General features: G+C 43.5%; 1 protein-coding gene and 1 pseudogene across 5 annotated transcripts in view; one reads left to right on the plus strand and one right to left on the minus strand.

The window, feature by feature from the left end:
- Nucleotides 1-26,445, minus strand: part of Ntrk2 (neurotrophic receptor tyrosine kinase 2) — a 325,590-nt gene that overhangs the window by 91,491 nt on the left and 207,654 nt on the right. The window lies entirely within an intron of this gene.
- Nucleotides 21,381-21,787, plus strand: LOC110561235 (large ribosomal subunit protein eL32-like; annotated as a pseudogene).

Below are 26,445 nucleotides of genomic sequence, written 5' to 3' on the forward strand. Positions count from 1 at the left end.
CCTATTTCTGAAACATGGAGGGTCACTGGTATTTGGATGTATCCCAGGGCTCAATATGGCCACAGCTTTCTATCCAGTTAACACATGAAAGTTGATTAAGAGCTCTTAAGTGTGCTTACGTGATGATCTGTTTTAAGAAGCAACATCCTTGAAAGAGTTTGACAAAACTACCAGAATCTTTCAATCCAGCATCCTTCCCAGGTCCTGCCGATTACCATTTAAGCATCTGTGTAAACAGAACAGTGGTCACCGCTGTGGAAGATTAAAGAGCAAGGAAGCAGAAGGGACCTGAGTATGATCAGCCGTGTGCTAGGCCTTGGGTTAAACATTTTTGTCTACATTATGATATTCAAATCTCCTGAGTGACCAGGGGAGAGAGTCCATTCTCCATTTGCATAGTAAAGAGATGGAATAGACTGTCAAGTAACAGGGCTTTAGCCATACCTGGGAAGTAATCACAGATGCTAGCTTTGGCTTCACACACCAAGGAAATAATTTCTGCTTCTCACAGACTATGATTCTTTTCTTCAGTGAAGATAGTTGAACTGGGAAATGACTAGTACACAGATAACAGCTATAGAAGACAAAAAGTTCCTTGACAGATGTAAGATGTATAGGGTTAAGCATTTTTAGAAGTTTGAAAAAAGATCTTGCAGTACATGGGTGAAGGTTAGTGCATGCATCATTCAGGTTTTCCATTGTAAGCTGTGCGGGACTGAAATGTTTGTCAAAAGAGTGCATTGTTGCATGTAACAAATTATGACATTTCCAGAAGGCCAGGATGTCACTGACTTGCTCACACCCTGGATTTTCATGTGCTGACATGTCTGCGCTGAAGCCCAAAGCTGAAAACTATTTAGGTCAAAACAAATGAAATTTCCATTTACTCAGGCCAAAGCAGACAGATATTTGTTATTTGATCTTCCTAGGCTGAATATATCACTATGTCTTCTTTTCTAAGTGAAATTTCTGAATTGTAAAGGATGTGAAAGAGAGAGGAGAGAGAGGAAGGGAGGGAGAGAGGGAAGAAGACAGGGAAGGAGGGTGGGAAGGAAGGAGGGAGAGAGGGAAAACAGTTAAAGTAGTTTGTGCTCACAGCAACAGATTAACCCAAAAAGCCTGGTGAAAACAACTAGAACCTTCCACCCTCTTCCCTGTTTTTGCTCTCACTGACCTGGTAACTGCTGAAAACCAATTGGACTGTTGGTTCTCTGGGGATGATCCCCAGGGCTATAATCAGTCTTCTTGCATTTGGCTTTCATCTCCTAGCGTAAGGCACTTCCACAGCCCTTCTACACAACTGGGAATCTGTCCATGCTCTTCCCGCCTCTCTCCTGCACCTGAGAGCTGGGTTGCTTCTAGTTCTTCTAAGTGACTTTCCCACTGTCTATTCTGGCCAGGCCTAAGGTGCTTCTCTGTATGATAGGGAGTTGTCACCTGGATGCTGTCTTCATTCCAACTGCTGCCATTTCCTTGTTTTACCTTTCCTGTATCATTGTCAAAATTGTCCCATTGGTATTCAAATTAGAGTATGATACAAAAAGCGTCTTGGGATTCTAAAAGGCAAATTTGCCCTCTCCCTTAACTTTTTCTTTCAGGAGCCCCTTGTCAGGTGCTCTCAAATCCTTCTTAAGCCTGAGAATTAAAAGGTGGATGATTTCCTACTTCTTACATAAGATTCCATGCACTCTGCCCAACAGTTGGCCATAAGTCTCAGCATCTGCTTTGATAGTTTGCAGGGCAAAGCCTTTCAGAGACCTTCTGTGATAGGTTCCTGACTTGTTTCCTGTTTTCTTCTTCTTAAGAACTGGAGAGGACAGGAACTCCACAAGGAGAGCAACAGAATCAGAAAATTTGAACACAGGGGTCTTCCCAGAGACTCATAATCCAACCAAGGACCACACATGGAGATAACCTAGAACCCCTGCACAGATGTAGCCCATGGCAGTTTAGTGTCCAAGTGGATTACATAGTAAAGGGAAGAGGGACTGCCTCTGACATAATCTGATTGGCCTGCTCTTTGATCACCTCCCCCTGAAGGGGAAGCAGCTTTACCGGGCCACAAAAGATGACAATGCAGCCACTCCTGATGTGATCTGATAGACTAAGACCAGAAAAAAGGAGAGGAGGACCTCCCCTATCAGTGGACTTGAGGAGGGGCATGTGTGAAGAAGGGGGAGGGAAGGTGGTATCAGGAGGGGAGAAGGGAGGGGCTTATGGGGGGGATACAAAGTGAATAAAGTGTAATTAATAAAATAAAAAAAGGTGGATGATTGATGGAGTTTCTTGGGCTCTGATGTCAATTATGGAGCCTCTGTGAACAGGATGTCTGACTTGAATTGAGTCATTGCACGTAGCTAGGCCTTGCTTTAGAATGAGCAAATTTACATTCGAGGCTGAAGAGAATGATGTTCTGTGGCTTTGAGGTGCATTAAGCCCGGATCATTTAGAACAGTAGAGAGATGGATTTTGGGTATTTCAGGTCTCACTGAACATGGCAAGCCTATGCAGACCCCAGATTCTGAGCGGACCACACTCCACACACAAGCTTGGCGCTTCGTTTCCAGAAGTGCTCCGAGAGCTCATCCGTGAGGAGATCCTCTTGCCAGCCCGTCAGTGTCAAAACAAACAAACAGACACACTTTGCTCACCAACCCAAGCCCTTCTTTTTTTCAGTCTGTTTCTAAGTTTGTGCTGCCAGAAGCTTCCACAGCAGATGGAATGTTCTCAGAGAGTTCAGACAGGCTCTGGGCCTGAAGGCCTTGAACAGCCCACTCATTTAATAAGGAGAGACAGCCAGGCACCAAGTGTGTGTTCCAGAGCTGATAGGTCTCCAAACGCATCTGGCCGCCTTTAATGTGTGCCGCTTTCATTATACCCCGATCCTTCTCATTGGAAGGAAACATTTGCTAAACAAACACAGCGAAATGCAGCTTAGGTATGTAAGAGTGGGGAAGAGCCAGGGAGAAAATGGCTCTTTGTGATCAATGGGATGTTCTAGAGTCTGCTCTTAGCAGGAAAGGCACCTTGCCTCTGACGGTGCCATGTTTATTCCTGTGGTCCCTTGCTCATTCACACTCTCTACCTATTTTTTTTTAGAAAATTTATTTCTTTTTATCTTACATACACGGATGTTTTGCTTATGTCTATCTGTATATATCACATTTGGACAGTGCCTGCAGGGGCAGGGAGAGCAGGCCATGTCCTCTAGAACTGGAGAGACACAGCGACTAGCTACCGTGTGGGTGCTGGGAGCTGAACCTCTGTCTCCCACAACACCAACAAGTGTCCTTAACCACTGAGACATCTTCCCAACCCTAGATCTGCTCTATCCTGATGAGGTGCAAAGCTCTGAGGGTCAACCGGGGTGATAAGTCCTCAGTGATAAAGGTAGTTTGTCTCTTCTTATTTTAGTGTTTGAGAATCCCATCCCTAGGTACTGTGTTCTGATAAAGCCCCTAACTCATACCCTCTTTTTTCACTTCTCCCTTAGCCTGCTACTGCTATTCTCTTCCACGTAAGTGTTATTTCTTTAAACCTCCTGAGTCCAATGCTTGTACAGACCCAGGGACGCCGAGTCCACTTGGCGCTGCCAGTTTGTGTATGGCTACATGGACAGCCACTGCTTCTGAGTTGACAGCAGATTTGTGGTGTGGGGTACGGCACCCAGGTGCCTTTCCTCTCTGTCTTATGATGGGGGCTGGTTCTCTATGCTTCTGTCATGTGGAAAGCGTTCAAACTCTGCAGTCAGCATTGCAAATTCTACTCAGAAGGATGAAGCTAAAAAGTGAACAGCAAAGACATGATTGTCTAAACACACAGGTTCAGCAGAGAGCAAAATTCTATCCACAGGGCTCTGGGGTCCTGTTGGAGATTCTGTAGGGGCTCAAAGCAATTAGCTCCCACTGCTTCCTTAGCTTGTGACCGAGTCTTGCAAGGAAGCTCCCTCCTCTTAGAGTGTCCTTCTGAAGGGAGCAGCTCAGCCTGTTGAAGAGTTTGAACGGCTGAAGCAGAAATCATCAGCTGGCACCTGTGGCTCCCCGGTGTCCGTGTAGCGCATCAGTGGGCTTCACACTGGTGAGGAAAGCATGCGTGTTTGCCCCAATTCAAAACCGGGCAGTGACCCGGAGGCGGGCATCCATTCCGGGGCGCGGGAGTCCTCAGCTAAGCATGCTGCCGCAGGGCTGCCGTGCTGATGTGTGAACCACGGCAGATGCTACAGCTCTCCTCCTTCAAGCTAGCAGGGGACCAAAGAGCTCATCATTTATCTCAGCCCCAGAATGGGCCTCAGATTCACTGGGCTCCTACATAAAAAAAGCAATATGGAGAATCTGACTTCTCAGGAGCATTTAGCTATCTGCAGAGAGAGCAGGGCGGGGGGAGGGTAACCTTGGATTGTTACTTCTCTGCTACAGGCTCCTACCGGAAAGTCCCCAGTATTTGGCCAATTTTAGCTACTAATTGATTGACATGTCACTGGCCCTGTGTGACTATAAATTAGCTAATGCCCTATACCTTGATGGCAAGGTTCACCCTCACGCAAGGACGGTCCCTGAAAAGTAGCCTGTCATAGTATGCGCATGTATCCCGTGTCCAGCTGGGCTCTTGCCCATACGAGGAGGCTACACTGTGTGAGTGGCCATCTCAAGTATCCCCTGCATTGACCGCATGTCAGAACTGCTTAAGGGTGCCTTTCTCAGAACATGTTCCTGCCATGACTGAGGGCAGATTCTGCAAGACACAAAGTGCTCCTAGGTGGTGTCCCTCTGCCTTAGGGTTGTGCACGTGTGGACAATAGAATGGAGGGTGAGAACCACGGAGGAAAGTTCCCTTGGGGCAGGGCTGCAGGTCCAGGCGGTGGTGGGAACGTGGAAAATGAGCAAGATGGAAAGCTCAGGCCATTCATAACCGTCAGCCGACCACATGGCCTTCAGCAACCCACCCCTGCGTTTGTCCACTTTGATTGCTGTCCTGCCCTCAAAACTCTGCAAGTTCGTGGGGTGCTATGGAGAACAAACTGTATTCTAAATAAAAAGCACTCCGAACAATGAACTGTTCCATAAATGTTATATGGCATGACCACTGCTATTGAGCAATTTGGCACTCAAGATTCAACAGTGCCTTATGGATACATTTTATTGGTTCCATTTAATGTTAAATATCACAGACAAGCCACAATAACAACGGAGCCTTCTGTTCTTGGAGCACTTCAAAGCTTGTAAAGAACTCTCCCATGCTATTTTATTTGGACATTAAAACAACTCTGTGAAGCACGCTGTGAAAATCTCCAGAGCTCCGCTTTACAGTTGAGGAAACGGGGGTTTGAAGAGGTCATGGGCTCATCTCTACAAACCTCCAGCCTGGCTTTGGAAAGAATGTTCAATGTTCTTTACATGAAAGAGGCATGGTAGATATTCTGGAGATCAAGATAGCAAAACAAACAAAAAACTCTTTCTGGAGACAAAATTTATAGGTACAACACGAGGGGAGCAGAGGTAGAGGTGTCAGGCAGCGGAGGATGGTGTGAGGGTGAGAGTTGATGTATTTGAAAGAGAGCTTTGGATGAGATGATGAGGGAGGCATCCCATGGTGGTGTTAACTAATGTTATTTCTAAAATGGGAGAAAGCTCAAAACTGTCAATTGGTTAATCACACTCTGTCTGCAGAGCAAAGGGCCTCCTGGGAGGATGGGTGACATGGGCGTATGTCCCTGTCAAGGACCACAATGCCTCAGCCCCACAGGAGGGGTAAGGCCTTCCCCAGGTGAGGCTCAGAGGAATGGCAAAGCCTTCCTCGGATTGGATCGCCGATGTTGAAGGTGTGGGCAAAACATGTCCACCATAGCCTTCTCACCCGCAGCCTGCTCTTCTGCAGAAATGGCTGCCACAGACATCAGTCCTTTTTAGCTCTGTGCTGGTAACCCACCTCCATGCCCTGCTATAATGCAAACACCCCGCTTTCCTGTTCAACCATATATCATAAACACCTGAGCTTCTGGGGTGCTGTGGCATCTCCATCTGAGGGCCCAGCCCAGCCAGTCCAAGCTTTTCTATGCATGTGTCTGGGATAGCCTCATTCCAGTGCAGCCCCTCCGGCTGATCCCGGAAGTCGTGCAGGGATGTCAATTGCCTTTGCCATGTTTCAGTGTAGCAAGAGCCTCTTAGTAGCTGATGGTTCATGCTTTGGACTCTGAGCCTCCACAGCCACGGGCTGTTTTTCATAACACACAACTGATCTCCAGTCTGGCATAAGAGCAACAGAAAGTGGACTAAGACAGATGAGAAGCCTAGGTCCTAATGCGTGGCCACACAGCCTCCTGGCAGCCATGGTTCTTCATTCTACCTTTTTGTGACCCATTGTTTGCTGCTGTCCCAGAGCAAAAAGGCTAATCTCTGAGCTAGCCCCTTTCTGTGGCATGGCCAGAGGGTTTGTAGTCATGATCATACTGGGACTATATCCTCAGCTTCCACTTTCGTGATTTGAGTTAATTTAGGATTTCAATTAAGGCCCACTTCCCCTTTAAATTTCAACCACTGGGCTGTACTTTCCACTGGCTCTCTGGCATGTGAGCTTCTCACACATGCACATCAGCCACCTCACTTGACTCTGGCACGCGGGCCTTACACACACACCAGCCACCTCACACTTTGTACTAACAGCTGCTTGCCAGTCAGTGAAGTCATCTCGCCCTGTGATGGGGATGTGTGAAATAAGCTGTCTGGCAGGCGGCGGGCAGAGGCATGCACAGCCCAAGGAATGCAGGCGGGATTCTCCCTCCCGGGGTCTGCTGTTTAGTTGGTTCATGACACAGAAGTGAGAACAAGCTTCCCTGGGTGCAGAGCCCTGTGGAGGAAAAGCCCTGTCTGTTGATTATCATTAAATGTGATAACAACCACACGAGATTGTCACCTGTGGGTTTACACTGGTTGGACAAGGCAGAGCACCTGCTGTCATCAAAGTCAGATAGAATACCTTCCTCACACCATGGAAATGTCTGTAGCAATTCTAGAAACAGAACCCCCTAGGCCAGGACGCTGGAGTCAGAGCCTTTGGGAGCTGTGAGGACTATGGACAAAATCGGCCCTTGTCACAGCATCCACTGGGCATCACACAGCTCCCTTAGCCAGTCTGTTGTGGCGTTCCCTGCAAGGTGACTGCTCTGGAGCCAAGAAGCTTCCCACCCCACTGGCTCTATCACTGCCCTTGTGTAGAACTGTCACTCTATCAGAATGACATCTCTCCCAGACACAGGCAACTCAGAAATGGTGACTGAAGCCAAGTCCGTGAACGCTTCATGAGAGTTCTCGGGGATTCAGGACCTGATGAAGAGAAGGGCTTCTGAAACAGGGATGCTGGTTTGGAACCAAATGCACGTGCGTGGTGCCTAGGGCTGTACACTACCTCACAGGACATCCTCATGCCACCCAAGAGGACTTCTTGCTCCCAACCTTATGCTTCTATTCCAGGCCAAGCAGAGCAAACAGCGGACTTGAGTGTTTAAAGAAAAAATGTTCCCTGTCCGTCTGAAGAGCCATTGGTGGTGATGGCTGCAGAGGGAGGGAGAGTCAGTTGCCCTCATGGAGGCTGTCCCTGAGAGGCTGCCGTGCTCCTCGAGATGGTTCTACACCCGTGCACGCACAGGCAGTGATACGTGGGTTTTAGAAAAGAATGTTTGGGTTGGGAAGGAGAAGTGTTGAGGAAATAGGGGAGGAACTGGATAGAGAAGAATGGGAGTGGGTTTGATCAAATGTATGGAACTATTAAACACACAGACATTAAGGAAAATAAATAATAAAGAAACATGAAGTGGGAGAGAAACTACAGGACACTGAGGTACGGTGACTGGGAAGTAATTAGCTGGACCAGGAGAAGGGAGAGTAACAGACTCCACACATAAGTGAGCTGGCAGCCCTAACTAATTAGCAACAATTAATTTTATGGTAGGAGCAAGAACACATGTATCATGTTCTATAAACGCTTAATAGATGTCGCCATAAATCACTCCCATCTCTCCCCTGGAAACAGCTTGCAAGCAGGATGACTCTAAATCTTCCAGAATTAACAAACTAGATCAGGTAGGACTTGATTTTTGTTATCAAAGAAATTCCCTCCAGCCCCTTCGTCACTCAGCCAGTCACTAACGTCGGCTGTTGTATCTCAGGCCAGCCACAGTCACAGTCTGAATCTGGTACCCTGAGAATCTGGAATGAGCTCCTAGGCTGAGCCACACACCTTCCATCAACTGGCAGTACCCGGAAGAACATCTTGGGATTTAGTGATTGGGGGATTAATTTAGTGATGTCTGCTAGGCACTGGGGTAAAGGACCCTTTCTTTTGTTTGGTTTTTATCATCATGACTATTCCTTTCTGTCAATCAGTTTTCTTCAGTTCCTTGGGCCAGCAGGGCATGGCTAAGCTCCTGAGTAGGACCTGCATGAAGCTTAGCTATGCCCCTGCTGGCCCCATCTTGGAACCATTCCACCTTCTTCTTCCCAGGCTTTCAGTGGGCTGCTACTTCTGTGAGGTCAGAATAACTGTAACAAGGGTGAGCTGTGATCTCAGTCCTTCCCTTTGCTGCTGCCCAGCATCTAGACCAGCTTTCATAATAAAGACAGACCACATCACTAACTACAGACTAAGAGATGTCAAAGGATGATTTCTGACCCTCCTTCCACTAGCCTATGGACTGTCCATCCTGCTGCTGTAAACCTAGTCACCTCCCTCATCACCTGCTTAGCAGAACATGTCTCCACTGATTTGGGATAAATGTGATACCAATTAAAAAATAAGGAAAATGGCTCTGACTCCAGGTAGTCAGAGAGATCCAAGGGAGAAAGCTAAAGGTAAGGGGCCTATGATTCCTGGTAGTCACAAAAGGGTAAGATAGAGAAGCAGGGCTTCTATATCCCCAGAGAGTAGCAAGCACCCCTCATCCTCATAATGACTATAGATACAAGACAAGGAGCCCAGACTCCCATCTTCACTCTCCTCCCTCCTGGGATAACAACAGGAGAAGCCAAGTGACGAGTCATCCTATTTGCCACCTACTCAAGGCAATAAGTCTGCCTGTTCTTCCCCTATAGTACATTGTCACGGGAGTTACTGAGAGAAAAATAACAGAGCATCCCTACCAGTCCCAACAGAACTGACCCACAGGGGACCTAAACTGCCATGTAAACCCAGGACAATAAAGAGACTCCCCTCAGTGAGAACAAGACTGAAGAGGACCCAACCTGGCAGATACAAGATGCTGCCACCTTCTTTCCAGAGTGACCCCAGAGGAAGCTGGGGGGGGGGCAAGAAGACACTGAGGCTCATTCAAAAGCCCCAGATTCCCGGTTCTCATGCAATGAAGATGCAGAATAATCTTAAAATAAATTGCGAAAAGCAAACAGATGTCCAGCTGAAGTGGCAGCCGAGTCAAAGTGGTGTGACAAGGGTCTGAAGGCAACTCAATTGAGCCAGCAAGAAAACACAAATGCATGGGGAGAAGTAAGTCCCAGCCAACAAGGGAAAAACAAAGAAGAGCCAGGTTCAAGTTTTAGAAATAAAAAAGTACAGTCATCAAATTTAAAACTGATAAATAGATAAGGCTATGAAATGAGAGAGAGGGGACTTGATAAAATAAGATTTAAAAAAAAAACCAATCTGAATAATAAAAAGAAACCAGACTGAAAAGAAACCTTGGAGAACTATTGTGTCTTTACAAAATATTTAACAATGATAGCAACGTATCCCTAGGGGGAAAAAAGGAAAAGAACAATGGCTGGAAAAGCAGCTGAAGGCACAACTGTCAAAGTTTCATCTATCAGACAAAACATGTAGACATGAAAATTTGAAGAGTAAACTCCAAGAAAGAGGAACCCAAGCAATACAAAGATTATGATCAAACCTCTGAAGTATAAACATACAGGAGCTAAAATGCAGGAAGAGGGGTGGAAGGTAAAAGTACTTGCCATGCAGGTGTGAGGCCCTATGTTTGAATGTGCAAATTCATACAAAGCTGTGCACACAGCATGAATATCTGTATGCCAGGCACTCTTACAGAAAGATGGGAGGCAGAGTCAGGAAAATCCCTGGAAGCTCCTAGACTAACTAGCATGTTTTCTACAGCAACAAATAATAGAGTAAGGCCCTATTTCAAGTAAAGTGAAAGGCAAGAGTCAGCACTCAAGGTTGTCCTCTGACTTCCTCGTGGGCACATTGGAATGGGCATACAAACACATGCACACACAAATTACATAAATGATATAATCTCGCAAGGAACCATGGAGACAAGGGTAGAGCAACAGAGCATCACTTTAGTGATGAAAGTGAAGAACGACTCTGCTTGGCTTATTTTAGTTCATGCCTATGAACATTTGTATGTACATATGTATGAGCACCATGTATGTACAGCACCCATGAAGGCCAAAAAAAAAAAAAGGTATTGGATTTCATGGAATTGGAGTTATGTGGGTGCTGAGAACCAAACCCAGGTCTTTCTTCTGTGAGAACAAGCGGCTCTTAACTGCTAAGCCATCCCTCCAGCTCCAGAGAAATGCTGCTAAGCCAGACTCTTCCATCCAATAGGAACACCCCTCAAAAAGCAAGGCAAGAAGGCAACAGCACAACACATTTTTCTTCATAAGTTTTCCAGTTCTGTTGGCAACTGAAGCAAGAAATACATTGTTGGCTGGGATTTTAAATGTGTGTAGAATAAATATTTAAGACAATTACAGTATAACTGGGAAAAGGAAAACAAATGAACTAAAGTTTCCGAGTTTCATTTAAACCAGTAAAATGTTATAGCTAGCAAAAAGTGATGCTGTGTCTATATTAGATACCCAAAGCATCCAGTTAAAAAAAAAATTCCAAATACCAACTGAAAAATATGGATAATTGTCATGATTTTTTTAATGTTTTATAAACCCCAAATTTAAAAAAAAAAAGCTAGGGAAAAAAAACACAAAAGAAAACAGAACTCAAAAGTAAAATGGCATGCTAACGTATCAATAGCTGTCTTAAGTAGAATGACCTAAATATATTACTTAAAAGATGTAAATTGACAAATTATAATGTCTCTGAACCACCAACCAAAGAGCATGCCCGAGCTGGATACCCCTACATGTATGTAGCAGATGTGTAGTAGGGTCATTATGTGGTCCTCTAATGATGGGAATGGAGGCTGTCTCTGACGTCGCCTGCCTTTGGGTCCCTGTCTCCCCTCTAGGCTGCCTTGTCTGGCCTCAGTGAGAGGGGAAGCACTTATTCCTGTTGTGACTTGAGGTGCCAGGGTGGGCTGGTACCCATTGGAGGCCTCCTTTTCTCTGAGAGGGAGATGGAGGGATGGGGCATGAGGGTGGGACTGGGAGGAGAGAAGGGATGGGGCTGGGACTGTAAAGTGCTCACATACATACATACATACATACATACATACGGGTAGGGAATATGTCAACTTTATGCTAGCTACAAACTCACTTCAAACATGACATAAGTTGGAAAGAAAAGAGTAGAAGGTGTGCTGCAGACACAATAATCAGATAGTAAACAAAAATAATTATGAGAGGGAGAAGGATATTAAAAGTGATAAGTGAGTTAATTCGTCAAAAGACATAGCAAAGCTAAATGTGAATACCAATAAAAGATATGATAATGAGTGAGGGAAAAAGTGATACTGGAAAGCATTGAGCCACGGTTAAAACTGAAGCCTTCCATGCTTGCCTTTCAGGAGTTGGTTAAGAAAAAAAGATACAGGAAAATGTAAAATGTGGCTGTATTATAAGGACTTGGAGAAAATGGATTGACATTTGTCAAGGTACTGCCCTCAACAGCATCAGAGCACACATTGTTCGTATGTGCTCACAGAACGTGTCCAAAGACCATATCCGGAACCATACAGCAAGGGAGAGCAAATCTAAATAAACTAAGAGCTCACAGAGTGTATTCTCCGCCGAACATGGGGAAATTAGGAATCCTAACAGAATGACAACAGGAAAGTCGAAGAGCTGGGCGGTTGGTAGCCGCTGCAGGAGGGAGAGTCAGTTTTCCCCGGAGAGGGCCCTGATAAGGTGGCGATGCTCCAATGGGTACTCTACATTCATTCACAAACTGGCAGCACTAAACACCACGTGACGTTGGGGGGGGTAAGGTGGCAGAGGATACAGGAGGCCTTGGGGAGAAGAGAGTGGGTGCACATTGCTCAAAATACATCATTGTATCTATGTACAAAATTTTTTAACACTGATTTTTTCTTTTAGAAAAAAAAAAGACAAAAACATTAATATATATATATATATATATATATATATATATAGCAGCAAATGAAAATGAAAAGGTAACATATTTGTGAGGCACAGGTAAAGCAATGGTAAGAAAACTGACAACAGGAATCGTTACATTGAGAAGAAAACCTCTCCTGCACTTCTCAATCTGTCTTGCTCCCATTTCGGATGAGTGAGGGCCTGCCAGTCTCTGGATATGGACTCCCTGAACCCCACTTTTCACCCAGCTCCTAGTACTGACTAGTAAGTGGTCACCGGCTTTTTAGGCCCCCGACACACTTCTATAGTTCCCCTAGTTTCTGTGCAGACAAATAAGAAATAAGAAATCCCCAGACCATCACCCAGACCACACTTCAAACAACTAACCTCAAATGTACAAATATAAATGCAAAAACAGAAATAGCATGAAAATACAAGACAACATGTCTCTTCCAGAGAATGATAACCCTATAGTAGTGAAAAAGACCTGGAAGAGCATTAAGACAAAAGACCCAAAGTGATAACAACCATGTTCAAACAACTCAAAAAGGAAAAACGACAAAGAAAAAAACAAAAACAAAGATGTGAGTTTCATATGAAAATCAATACTAGATATAAAATTGAGTTCAATAAAAAGAGAATTGATTTAAAAAAACATACTTAAATGTGCTGAAAATGAAAAATTCAATAAGACAAATGAAAACTTCACAAATAAAAGGAGTATCATGGAAAACAGAAGGCCAGAGCTGGGAGACAAAGTATAGGAACTAGATTACCCATGAATTGAGAAATGTGTTAAAATTCATTAAGGAAATATGGGAGAGCTTTAGGACACCCCCAAAGACCTGGCTTTCAGATAATGAGCATAAAAGACTATTATACTAAAGGCATAGAATATATTTTCAATAAAATCATGGAAGAAAAATTCCAACAAGAGAAAGAAATGCTTCGAAAGGTGCAAGAGTCATACGCAATTCTAAACAGAAACGAGAAAAGAAAAGTAAACTCTCCCTGACATAGTATAGTTAAAACATGAAAGTATAGAATAAAGAAAGGGTATTGAAAGCTGCAAGAAAGATCAAGTTACTTAGAAAGGCAGGCCTATCAAAATAACACCTGACTATTTGACAGAGACTCTTAAAGCCAAATGGCCTGGAAAAATATATTACAAGTTCTGAAAGATCAAAACTATCAGCTGAGTCTATTATATTCAGCAAAATTGCTCACTAAGATTGAAGCTGAACTAAAAACCTTTCAAAATGAAAACCAATCACAAGAATTTATACCCACTAAGATATTTCTACAGAGGATACTGAAAGAAATACTTTAGTCTGAACAGGTAAATAAAACCAAGAAATCACCAGGAATAAATAAAAGAATACCAGAACAATTGACCAAAGGATGTCAAATAAAGCATCACAGACCAACAAAATGACAGTAATTAATAGATGTTGTTCAATAATAACTTATTAATAATGACATCAATTTCCCAATAAAATGGCACAAACTAGCTGATTGAATAAGAAAAATAGGATCTATTCTTTTGCTGCTTCTAAGAAACACTCCTTACCATCAGTGACAGATGCCACCTTAAAGTAAAAAAGATGGAAAAAGATATCCCAAGCAAATGGATCTTTTCTAAAGGCAGATGTAGCCAGGCAGCAGTGGCCCAGGCCTTTAATCCCAGAACTTGGGAGGCAGAGGTTGGTGGATCTGAGTTTGAGGTCAGCCTACAGAGTTTCAGAATAGCCAAGACTACACAGAAAAACCCTGTCTCAAGGAAGGAAGGAAGGAAAGAAGGAAGGAAGGAAGGAAGGAAGGAAGGAAGGAAGGAAGATAAGCACATATAACTATTTTACCATATGGCAAAAGAAACTTCAACCCAAATCCAGAGAGAAGAGATATAGAAGGCCATTTTCTACTCATCAAAGATTAATCTATTAAGAGGATATTACAATTTAAGCATATACAGGACAACACAGGTACACCCAATTGAGTAAGACAAATACTACTAGATATAAAACAACAGATTAACCCAATAAAGCAACAGTGGAGAGTTTGATATCATACTGTCACCAATAAACAAGTCTTCTAGACAAAAAAGAAAAGAAAAGAAAATATTGGAGTTAAATGATGCATAAATCAAATGGAGCTAACATAGCTATAGAGCATTTCATCCAAACACTAAAAAAATACAAATTTCTGCAGCCATGAATCATCTGAAGGAATGGGCGGGCATGGGAGCGTTAGCAGGCCTTCTGGTGTTGGTCTCCTTGGTTTGCCTGTGGTATATATGCAAGATTAGAGTCTCACAACAGCGTAATGCAGCCATGACCATTCAGGCCTTTACAGCCATTGAAGCAGGACAGTCTCCCCAAGCATGGTTGGCTACCATAAAAAGCCAAAATGTTACGCTCAGGATGCGAGGGGTCAGCCGCTTTGGACCCAGAGAAGAGCATGTCTGATTGCATGCAGGTTGATGCCCCAGGTCCCGCCTCTGAGAAAAAGGTATCGGACAGGTCTGATGCTCTTTGGGTGGATGACACCTAAATGAACATCAGTACAAAGTCCCAATTTATTTCTAATATCAGAGATCAGACCTCTACTCTTGCCTGATGCGTCCAAAACAAAAAGGGGGAACTGTAGAGAGCTGCGTAATGCCGCGCCTGAAAGATGGAGCTGATTTCCGCCTTCCACCTTCCCAATGGTGAGTGCTCTCTGTCACAAACAACTCCACATTTGGCTAAGGCTGAGGATCTGGCTTGCTTCCATGTATGTGGACCTATCTGCATTGCCCACGTGGCATGCTGAGGTTGGCTACCCAGAGGCTATTTAAAGTGGGCTGACTTTACCCAGGGTCAGATGATTGTTCAAAGTTCCTGAATAAACTGCATTGAAAAAAAAATACAAATTTTTCTCAGCAGCCCATAGAACTTCTTCCAAAATTGATCGCATTTTAGGACATAAAGTAAGTCTCAACAGATATACATTGAAATATCAATGTATTCTGTTAGATCACAATGGAATATATCTAGATATGAAAAGCAATAGAAACTGTAGAAATTACAAAAGCTGATTAAAACTAGACAAGCATTTCCAGCAAAATCAGGAAGAAGACAAGGGTGTCCACCATCTCCACCCCTGTTCAATATAGTGCTTGAAGTCTTAGCTAGAAGAAAAGGTAAGGAAAGGAGATAAAAGGGATACAAATAGAAAAGGAAGAAGTCAAAGTATCTTTATTTGCAGGTACGATTCTATGTATAAAAGAACTTAAAGATCCCACCAGAAAACTATAGCTGATAAACACATTCAGCAAAGTAAGAGCATATGAAATAAAAAAATCAATAAATCGTTAGTTTATTATATTACAATATCAAATATATTGAGGAAGGAGTTATTAAAACAAACTCATACACATTTGCCTCAAAAAAATCTTGGAATAAATTTAGCCAAGAAAATGAAAAACTCATACAATGAAAGCTATAAGAAACTGAAGAAATAAATTGAAGATAGAAAGACCTCCCATGCTCATGGACTGGTAGTATGAATACTGTGAAAATGTCCATCTTCCCAAATGCAATCTACACATTCAATGAAATCCTCACCAAAATTCCAATGTAACAGAACTGAAAAGAAGATATCCCCCCAAAAGTATGAAACTACAAAAGACCCAGCAGAGCCAAAATGATCCAGAATAATAAAAACATTTTGAGAGGTATTAGCATCTCTGATTTGAAGTTGTATTGCAGGGCAAGAGTAAGAAAAGCAGCATGGTACTACTGTGAAAAGAGACACATCAGTCAGTCAATAGAATAGAACCGAAAACTCTAATGTAACTCAAGACTCCACAGCTACCAGAATTTCTATAAAGGAGCCAACAACACGCATTGCAGAAAAGACAGCATCTTCAACAGATGCTGCTAGTCAGACTGGAAAGCTACAGGTAGAAGAATGGAACCAAACCCTTATCTCTCACCCTGAACAAAACTCAGTTCCAAGTGGATAAAGGATCCAGACTTAGATCTGGTAGCCCTAATCTGTTAGAGAAGAAAGTCAGGATTGCTTGTCAACTTTTTGTCACAGGGAATAACTTTCTGAACCGGACCCCAGTAGTTCAGATATTAATACCAACAATTAGTAAATGGAACCTCATGAAACTAAAATCTTTCATACATTTCCTATTAGATGTATATCTGGTAAAGAATTTTTCCCACTTTGTAGGCTGCTATATCACTTAATAAAAGGTTGGTGTCTAGAACATAGAAAGAATTAAAAAACTAAACTCCGCCAAAACAAACAAACCACTTTACAAATGGGGAAGGGAATTAAACACAGAGTTCTCAAAAGATAAACTACAAAAGCCTGAGAAATGGTTTTTTAAGATGTTCAACACCCTCAGCCATCAGAGAAATACAAATTAAAGCTGCTGTCATATTTCATCTTACCATAGCGAGAATGGCTAAAGACTAAGAAAGCAAATGACAACAAATGTGGCGTGGGTGTGGGGAAGGAAAATACTTGTTCACTGCTGGTGGGAGTGAGAACGGGTGCAGTCACTGTGGAAATCAACGTGGAGGTTCCTTCCTCATAAAACTACAAATAGCTCTACCACGCAGACCCTCCATAGCTCCCTTGGGCACATGCTCATAGGACTCTGCATCTACTAGCTGCTTTTTTACACTCATTGCCACTCTATTCACAATATCCTAAAACAGAAACAACCATCAACTGAAGAATGAGTACAGAAAACGTGATCCACACACACAATGGGAAAGGATTCATCTGTAAAGAAAAAAAATGATGTTATGAAATTATCAGGCAAATGAATGACTACATGTTCTCTCTCCTATGTGAATGCCATATTTCAATCTTTACACATGTGTGTTTAAATTGGTGTACCCACAGGAGTAGGGAAACTAGTGAGGGTCCATCTGGGGATTTCAAAGGAGGGAGATAGAACACGGGTGGAATGAAGAGGAAAGGGGGAACAATGGAACAAGAAGGGTTAAGTGGGGGTGGTCAATGGAAGCTCTGGGAAGAGCAGGGAGTATGAGGAAGGACACTGACAACTTTTCCAAATTCTGTATGAAACATTCTACTGTAGAAGCTTCCTAAAATATAGACATAGATGACGTAAGCATAGATACAGGCGTAGATGAAAAGAAATTAAATGGAGTTACCCTATAACAGGGGGACAATTGCCCCCCCCCGATACCACATGCTATCAAATGAGAAGCCCAGAGCCAGACAGAGGTTACTTCTTTTCAAGTTGGTGGTCAGTGGGTTGCCACACATTACAGGACATTACCATTGCTTTCATTTGCACCCCCAATGCAGAACTTAACAGGAAGACCCTCTCACTGAAGATGCCACACCCCTGAGCCATGGAACCTTGAGAAAGCAAGCTGATGTTGATCTGGAAGCTTCATTTCTACTGGCTACTGCGAATGCTATGAATGCTACTATGGTGCTATGAATGCTATTGTGTTTAACGGTTTGTTAAAAATGGACACTGTTACCAAATTGTGAACTCCGATAGCTACAGTCACAACTGTCCTCCCAATGTATTCTCACTGCTGTAACAGTGGCACAGAGCTACCGGAATAACCAACTACTTTCTGATGAGATTTAAAACCTATGCCACACTATGGAACTTGTGTTTAGTACTGTTAATTGTATCAAAAACTCATGGTTGGATAGACCTTAAAGGGAGAATCTATTATTATTCTGCTAAATAGACCTGGTAATAAATTCCCCCTTAAATTCTTCCCTTTGTTCCCATAGATTATTGCATCTTTCAACCCCCAGCAGAGAACTGTAGATGACAGCTAATCCAGTCGTAGAGCAGAGAACAAGAAACTGTGAAGTGCTCAGCTCTGCATGGGGCTTCTATGTCATAGCCCTCCCCTGAAGGAAGAGGAGACAGGAAGATTGTAAGAATCAGGGGTAAAGAATGCCTGCCAGGGAAACAGTATTTTCTGGACACAAGGCCTTTGCATCTGTGTGTGGGGCTTCTGACTGTCCACCTCTAGCTGAGGAACCGTTTGTAACTGATGGCTGCTGGGGAAGGGGGAGGTTGTGTTCTTCAGGGATGCTGTTCCTGAGAGGCTGCCCCGAGCTCCCGTGGGTGGCACCTCCAGGAAACACTAAGTGGACTCAGTGACGTGAGGAAGGAGTGGTGGTCATGGGGGGTAAAGGAGACATTGGGTGGGGTTGGTCAAAATGCATTGTACATACGTATGGAGTTCTTAAGCAACAAGCAAGCAGAACGCAAACCCAGACCTCAAGAAATTAGAGAAGGAGCTCTGTAGACTCCCGAGAAAGCAAAGGAGGGAGGGGTTTTCCAGGAGAACGGAAATATAAAACTGAAAAGAAAATTCCTTGAAAGAAAATGAAGATGGGTAAGCTCCTGGGGAGATAGAAGGCAAACTATGTGTGCTAGGAAGGAAATTCTGGGTTGGGGGGGCAGGAGGATGGTCAGGGCCACGAGGGATGCTTGGCAGTTCTACACATGACCCCCCGCCATGCTTGTGATAAGCACTCACTCCTGCAAATGCCACACCTATCGGATTAAACAGATGCTCTCAATGGCGCTGTAGGGAATTAGTAACTAACAAAGCCCAAAGATAATCTTGGCTTACAGTTCCACTAACCATCTTACTATTTAATACAATTCCATACAATCTCTCAAAGGATCCAGGAGCGGAGGGAGTCATCTATCACAGCCCTTCACTCAATCACAGTTTTCAGCATTCAAGTCCTGCCCAAGCGTTTTCAGGTAGACACACAATTTTGCTTTTTTTTTTGGGGGGGGGAATTTAAGATGGTCTTGTGTTTTTAGTTTGGGGGTCGCTCTGTTTTTGCTTCATGTTTGTTTGTAGCCTTCAGCTTCATTAGATGCGCTTATTTCAGGAGGTTTTTTGGTAGATTTTTTTCAGAAGTTTGTATGTAGATGTTTCAAGCCTCTTTGACTCAGAACTTTTTTTTTTCTCTCTTCCTCTTCTGTCTGCATGGTTGTTGTTCCTGTGCACTGCAAATGCGAGATCCGAGAGGCCTGCTTGGTGCATAGTCTTAGAGGGAACCAGTAAATGCGACGTTAATTCGGCAGCTGCTTGCATGGCTGCCCCTTCAAGCTTAGGACATGACTCCAGTAAACTAGCTTTGCATTTTCTTGGGAATTCTAACTTGCCAGGTGCTTACAATTGCCAAATGCTTTGTCTGCAATAGTTGATAAGGTTAGGTCAATTTTCTTATTGAGTCTTTAAGCCCAATGGTGGCATTTGATAGAATTTTGAATACTGACCTAGTCTTAAAACTCTAGAGTAAATCTCACATGGCCCTAATGTTTTTGTGTATTGGTGGATGTTTTTGCTTACAGCTTGTAAAGAGTTTTTGCAGCTATATTCAGAGGGATGCTTGTCATTTTCCTTTTTGCATTGTTTTTATCAGTTTACATCTTCTCCTCCTGAAGATATGGTTCGTACAATCTCAGCATGTGGTCTCATCGGCAATGGAGTTTTTGTAAGTTCAATTCAAGTGAGATAAGGCCATTCTGGATCAGAGTAGTCATTAACTCTGATAATGAGTGTCTTTATAAAAGACAGAATAAAAGAATGGAGAGAGAGACTGTGTGAACTGAGGAGACACTGGTATGAAGGACAGAAAGGCAAGAGGCGCTGGGGTCATCAGCAGCTGTAGGAAGCAAGAAGATTCTCCCATGGAGCTGCAGGAAGGGAAGTGTCCCGATGCAATGGACTTCTGGCTCTTTGGCTTCGGAAACTGTGGCATTAGGCGCCGCCGCTGTCTTAAGTTCCCAGTTCACAATAACTTGTTTTAGGAGCCCTGGGATAATGGTAGTGTAAGGCTTTCAACCAATGGTACTGGGACAATTGGATACACACACACAAAGACTCAACTTGTGCCCTAAGTGTCATATCTTATACAAAAAATGGTAAAAAAAAAAAAAAAAAAAGAATTATACCATAAATATGAGGAATAAAATTATAGAGCTTCAATAGAAATAAATCTCATAGAGATAATCTTCATGGCCTCAGACTAGATATAGAATTTCTAGTCACCAAGCATAATACATAAAAGGGAAATATAACTAACTCGATTTTGTCATGATTTAAAAAAAATTCTCTATTCTGCAAAAAATATTCTAGTAAGGGAGTGCCAAGCTGGCCTGCACAACTACACACGTGTAGAAGCCATGTCTAACAAAGGACTAGTGCACAGAATACACAAAGAACTCTCCAAAAGCCAAGCTTGAAAACAGCAGTCCAACTACAATGGGCAACAGGCAGAATTAGATCAGAAGAGAGAGCTAGTGCTGACAGCCACCACGGTGCAACGCTGCTGTGCTAAATCTACAACCAGCTGGGAAGCTGTCTAGGACTTCTCAGTCCAACAGCAAACTGCAAAGCCCACCCAGCTCTCCTACCCACCAATAATCGTAAAGCTCTGGATACTTTCCCCGAAGGAGTGAAACTTACAAATCCACACTGAGCACAAATAGCCATATGACCCTTATCCAGAACAGCTCTGTGATTGATTACAAATCTTCGCTCTCACCTCAGCTTGATATGGAATCACCATGGAAACACAGTCCTGGGTGTGTCTGTGAGTGAATTTCCAGAAAGGTTTAGCTGAGATGGCAAGACCCACCCAGAGTGTGGGCAGCGCTTATCTTAAGGGCTGCTGGGGTCCTAGACTAAATGAAAAGAAGGGGGTAAAGAGCTAGTACTCACCTTTCCCTCCCTCCTGACTACAGATGTAATGTGACTAGCTGACTCACACTCCTGACGTTCCTGTCAGGATGAGCTGAACCTTCCAACTGTAAGCCAAAAGGCCCCTTTCTTCCTTAGGTTGCTCTTTTCAGGTATTTTCTCAGAAGGATGGGAAAAGTGTCTAATGCAAGCCCCAAAGAAGACATGTCCTGCTTTCAATAGCTGAAAGTTTAAACAAGCTGTGATAGATCTATTCTGTGTACCCTGTCCAGTATAAATAGAAACAAACTACTGATGCAGAAAGTAGATGAAAAATCTACCAAGTGATTTTTTAAAATGCTAAGCTACAAACATTCTTGAAATACTGAAGCCATAAAAGTAGAGGAGAGGCCATCTCTTTTGCGGTATCATGGCTGCCCTCCAGCTTCTGGTGAAGCCCAGGGTCATCCAAAAGAGGACTAAGAAGTTCATCAGGCACCAGTCAGACTGATTTGTCAAAATTAAGAGAAACTGGTGAAAACCCAGAGGTATCGACAACAGGGTCCAGAGAAGATTCAAGGGCCGGATCCTGATGCCCAACATCGGTTACGGGAGCAACAAGAAAACAAGCACATGCTGCCTAGTGGCTTCCAGACATTTCTGGTCCACAGTGTCAAGCAGCTGAAAGGGCTGCTGATGTGCAACAAATCTTACTGCGCTGAGATTGCTCACAGTGTTTCCTCCAAGAACCGGAAAGCCATCTTAGAAAGAGCAGCACAGTTGGCCATCAGAGCCACCAATCCCAAAGCCAGGCTGCGCAGAGAAGAAAATGCTTAGATGGCTTGTGTCTGTGTTTTATTTGTGTTTAAGATAAAAGCACAAAAAAAAAAAAAAAAGAAAAGGAAAATGAAATAAAGAAGAGCTTAGTGGCCACTACCAAGGGGCTATGGAGAGATACGTGGAGACTGGGGAGGAAGATGACTGAGTCAGTAAAAGAACAAGGCAGGGCATCCCCATAAAACAACAACTCTGCACATTGCTATGAATATCCTGGGTGTGATATTGTACTGTACATAGGTAAGGTGTTGCCAAGGAGAGAATATGGATGAAGAGCATGGCCTCCTGCTGTTTTTCTTGCTTGCAACCACATATATGCATACAGTTTTGTTTTTTTTTCTTCAAGTGAAACATAACTTTAAGAACACACCTATTCTCTCAACACTGGACACTGGAAGCAGTGAGATCATAAGTCGGCAGAGACCTTATTTTAGCACAATAAAACATAAATCATAAGAGATGTGAGCGTGCTCCTGGAAATATCTGCAATAAGAACAGGACGTTATTTGCTTGTAAGGAGAGCCAAGCAGCAGAATTCTGCCACTCATTATTGACAGTCATGGATTTGGCCCCACCTGCATCGTCAGTGTGCTCCCCCCGGGGCCTGGCTCTTGTCTTATTTATCTATAAATCTCCCACAGTGCCTAGCAAGCACCCTGCTATGTAATGAGTGCTGCATGAATGTTTGTTGACTTAATGTTTTATCAGCAATACACGGGTATGTGTGTCATATGCTGTTAAAACACTGCCTGCTGCAAAGGAGAAAAAAAAACATTAAAGAAATGAGTCATTGCATGAATTAATGCCATTCTTTTAAAAGCAATTAAATCCCTTTGTTTTGAAACTAGTCTTTTAGTGTGTTGTCTCTTCCTTTCTTTTTTTCTCTCCCTCTCTGTTACTTTATGATTACAAGTGTAATAGATGGCCATGGCGGGAAAGTTTCAAGTTTGGAGAGAGGCTGCAGGAGTCATTTCTCTCATGTGGCCTGATTCCAAAGCACTTGGCCTGGTTCACAGAGCCACTGGTTCATCCAATAGCTTGAGACTCTATCAAGGGACTCTATCAAGGTTTGCTTCCTACAAACCCTCTACAGTGAAAGGGACTCTTTCATTTGAAGGCGCTGGCTCTTCAAATAAACGGAGCCCCCTTACTCCTCTTTCCCAGTGGCCAGTAATAAAATAACTGCAACTATCTGTGCTTTGGCATCTTAAAGGGGCACTTGTTCGCTCAGCAGCAGTAAACACAGCTTAGCATTTCCCTGACTGGAAAGGTATCGAAGGACATCTCTGGAATGCAATCCCTGCTCAGGGCACAGAAGCCACAGAGCGGGAAGGACCAGCATCCAGAGGATGTGTGCACTGAGGATTTCGGAGCTACAAACTTGAGGGAAGACTTAGATGTGCCGAAAACAGAGCAACTAAGTGGGCGGCATGGGATGAGACTCAGGCCACAACCATCTCATATGAGAGTCAAATTCACCATCTCAGACTCATATTGTAGGAAAATTAGAAAAGGAAAACAAATACATTCTTGAAAAAAATGTGCCATTTCTTCAAAAACATCCAGACAGCCCATCCCCTTATCAGCAGCCATGTATTCTCTCTATTTCTTTGTGTCGGCTGCAACATTTAGCCACTAACCTAAAGGGGACCCAACGAAGCTTCTAGGATTACTGTCAGGTAACTACAAAACCACATGCACTATTTTGTATTGAAAGAGAAGCAAAGCAACCTCCATTGCACCATTGTCACTGTTGGTGTCACGGAATCAAAGAGCCAGACTTTCAGCCAAACTCAAAGTGCAACCCCACAGGCAACCCCTTCTTTGGTTCACCCTATGAAAGTGTCCCATGACGTTGAGAAGAGCTATGGAGCCCATCAAAAGAAACACATGCATCCCAGGGGGTGAGGGCCTTGAACTGTGCTCACACACCCAACTTCATGCAGTAGCCTGGCTGCATCTCTGCATCAGAACTTGAGGAGACTTACCTCCACAAACAAAGTTATATGTGTGTCAAGTTAGTATTCGTGGAAGGTAACATTAAAATATATTTTATAGGAGGAGATTTTTGTTTCAATACAACAAACACTGGGTCCATATTTATTCTGTCATATATACTCTTAACTTCATTTTAGTTTATATACATGCTTTGATGTCCACAAATAAATACATAGTTTGTCACTGAGTTACATAATTGGTCAAAGTTTTCTAAATTTTAACTCTCTCTCTCTCTCTCTCTCTCTCTCTGTGTGTGTGTGGGTGTGTGTGTGTGTGTGTGTGTGTGTGTGTCTGTGTGCACTGCCCACGGAGGCCAGAAGAGGGCACTGGAGACCCTTTTGCGCACTTGGGTGCTGGAAACCAAATTCACCTCTAGAGGACTATTAAGAGATCTCAACCTCCAACCCATCTCTCCAACCACTTTTTTGCTTGTTTTTTTTCTTTCTTTTAAACAGAGCATTCTTTAAAATTAATTTCACGAAAAGTCAAAAATAAAACAAAACAAAACAAAAAATCCCCCCCACACACAGAGAGAGCATTTCTGCAGTGAGCTGTGGTTGTAGGGAGAATGCAGAGGGAACAGTGCAGGAGCTGTGGGCAGTGGTTTTCAGAAGGGTCTTCAGAACCTAGGATGGACACAGACCTTCTAGTAGACCTCGACATCAGCAGGAAATAGTCAACGCCCCCTCTCCACCCTAGTCTTCTTTCTCTCCTACCTAGTATTGGGAGGTTGGAAGGGTGAGGGTGGTGTAGGAAGGTAGATAAAAGTACCCAATAAAGTAGGCAAAGCCTCGGTGACATGCCATCACCCCATCACCTGCTCCTGGAGCTATAGAACCAACTACAATCTTTTGAGTGGACTCTACCTCACAAGTCGGCTGCTGTTAACTCCACTGTCACACTTGATCCCCGGGAGGCCTGGGATACTGTCACCTGCTCCTTCTTGTTCCTGTTATCTTTGAGGTTTGATGAGACCTTCTGTCCCATCATCTTCCTCTCCTTGCTAATCTGAAACTCTAAATGTCCCCAAACCTTACACTCCAAGACCACTGATCTTTCTCTCTAAAAACTCTGTCATGCCATGGTTACACGCCTCTCTCCAGCAGTGCCTCTGCCCCCACAGCTCTCCCAAGGTCCACTGTCCAAGGTTCAGTGTCCTTCAGGATGAAAGCCTTTGATGAAAAGCCCCGCAGCCCTTATGCAGCTTTGCCCATTCTAGGCCTGGGTCTTCTTTTCTGTATATCTACCTCTCTCATTGTTCACACATACACATCTGGATTAAAACAAGGCCCCAAAATGGTGGATTTTCTCTCATATGCAGAATCTGGACTTAGATAGATAGAAAGATAAATAGATGATAGATAATAAATAGATAGATAGATAGATAGATAGATAGATAGATAGATAGATAGATGTGTCAAATATACATATGACAAGAAAGCAGAAGGAGGAGTGTTTGTGGAGAGGAGGGGAGGAATGGGAAATTAAGATCAAGACTCAAAGACATATATGTACACAAATATTACACTGAAGCCTGTTTTGTATGCTAACTAAAATCTTAATTGCAAAGGCAACTTTTACCTTTCTTGTTGTCTCACTGAAGCTGCAATCAGTGAACCAAGTCTAAGGCTCCATCTCTGGGAGTCCCCTGGTGTCTGCCTGTCTTCCTCCATCCCATTCGCTGCCTCATCCTGCCCAGAGCCTTCAGAGTCTTCCCCCTTTTAGTACATATCAGCCCAACTGTCTCCCATCCTGTGTAGTCCCCACTGACCCAACACTCCCTGGTAATTACTCTTGGGTACCTGATGACAGCATCCGCCTGATCTTGACAGCATCCCTGAAATCCAAATCAAGATTCATTTTTCACACCATAGTGGAACCTGTGAGCCAGGAACCACCTACAATTTCATGAAGCTGGTTGGCTCTCCATGATGTGAGGTACATATACCTTTTATAATTCAACTTAATCCAGTTTTATTTTAATTTTCAAAAATAAGAGTGTGATTCACTAATGAACTTTAGAGAATACTAAAGTTTGTGAGATGATTCATTAGAAACTGATGCTCTTTCCTCAGCTCCTACAACTTCTATCCTCCAGTTTAGGCAAGACAGAAATCTCCATTGTCTATGTCTATGCCTGCCCTTTTCTTCTTATTATTAGTTTAAGTCTATCAATCCTCCTCATTCCCCCCTCCCTCCCTCACACACACACACACACACACACGTACACACAAAGATGGTACAATCGTGCCATCTGAGAAGCTGTTCTCTGAGCATCTCCACCACCTTTCCTAAGAAGCAGCCTCCACTTCGCCGCTGCTCTGTGCCCATGGCTGCATTAAGATACTCAGGGAAGGATTTCCTCCTTCTCCATCTTCGCTGAAGCAGCGGCTCCTGACCCAATAAAAAATCCATTTTCTCCCCAGCCTGGTGTCTGTCTACAGTGCATGCAGTGTGGGGAGAAGAAAGTGAACGGGAAGGAAAGGAGGAGAGAGGTAAAGAAGAATGGAGGAGAAGAAAGACAGGAGGGAACCAGAGCGTAGGGAGAGAGGAAGGAAGGAACTGCTCCTCTTCTCTGGCCTCCCAACTCAGAGGAAACCCCAGCACACTCGAGTGAAGGATTCAGTCCACTTTAACTGAGAGCCAGTAGCCACTCTCAG

This window comes from Meriones unguiculatus, chromosome 3, assembly GCF_030254825.1.
Source record: "Meriones unguiculatus strain TT.TT164.6M chromosome 3, Bangor_MerUng_6.1, whole genome shotgun sequence".
In the NCBI taxonomy this organism is placed as follows: domain Eukaryota; kingdom Metazoa; phylum Chordata; class Mammalia; order Rodentia; family Muridae; genus Meriones; species Meriones unguiculatus.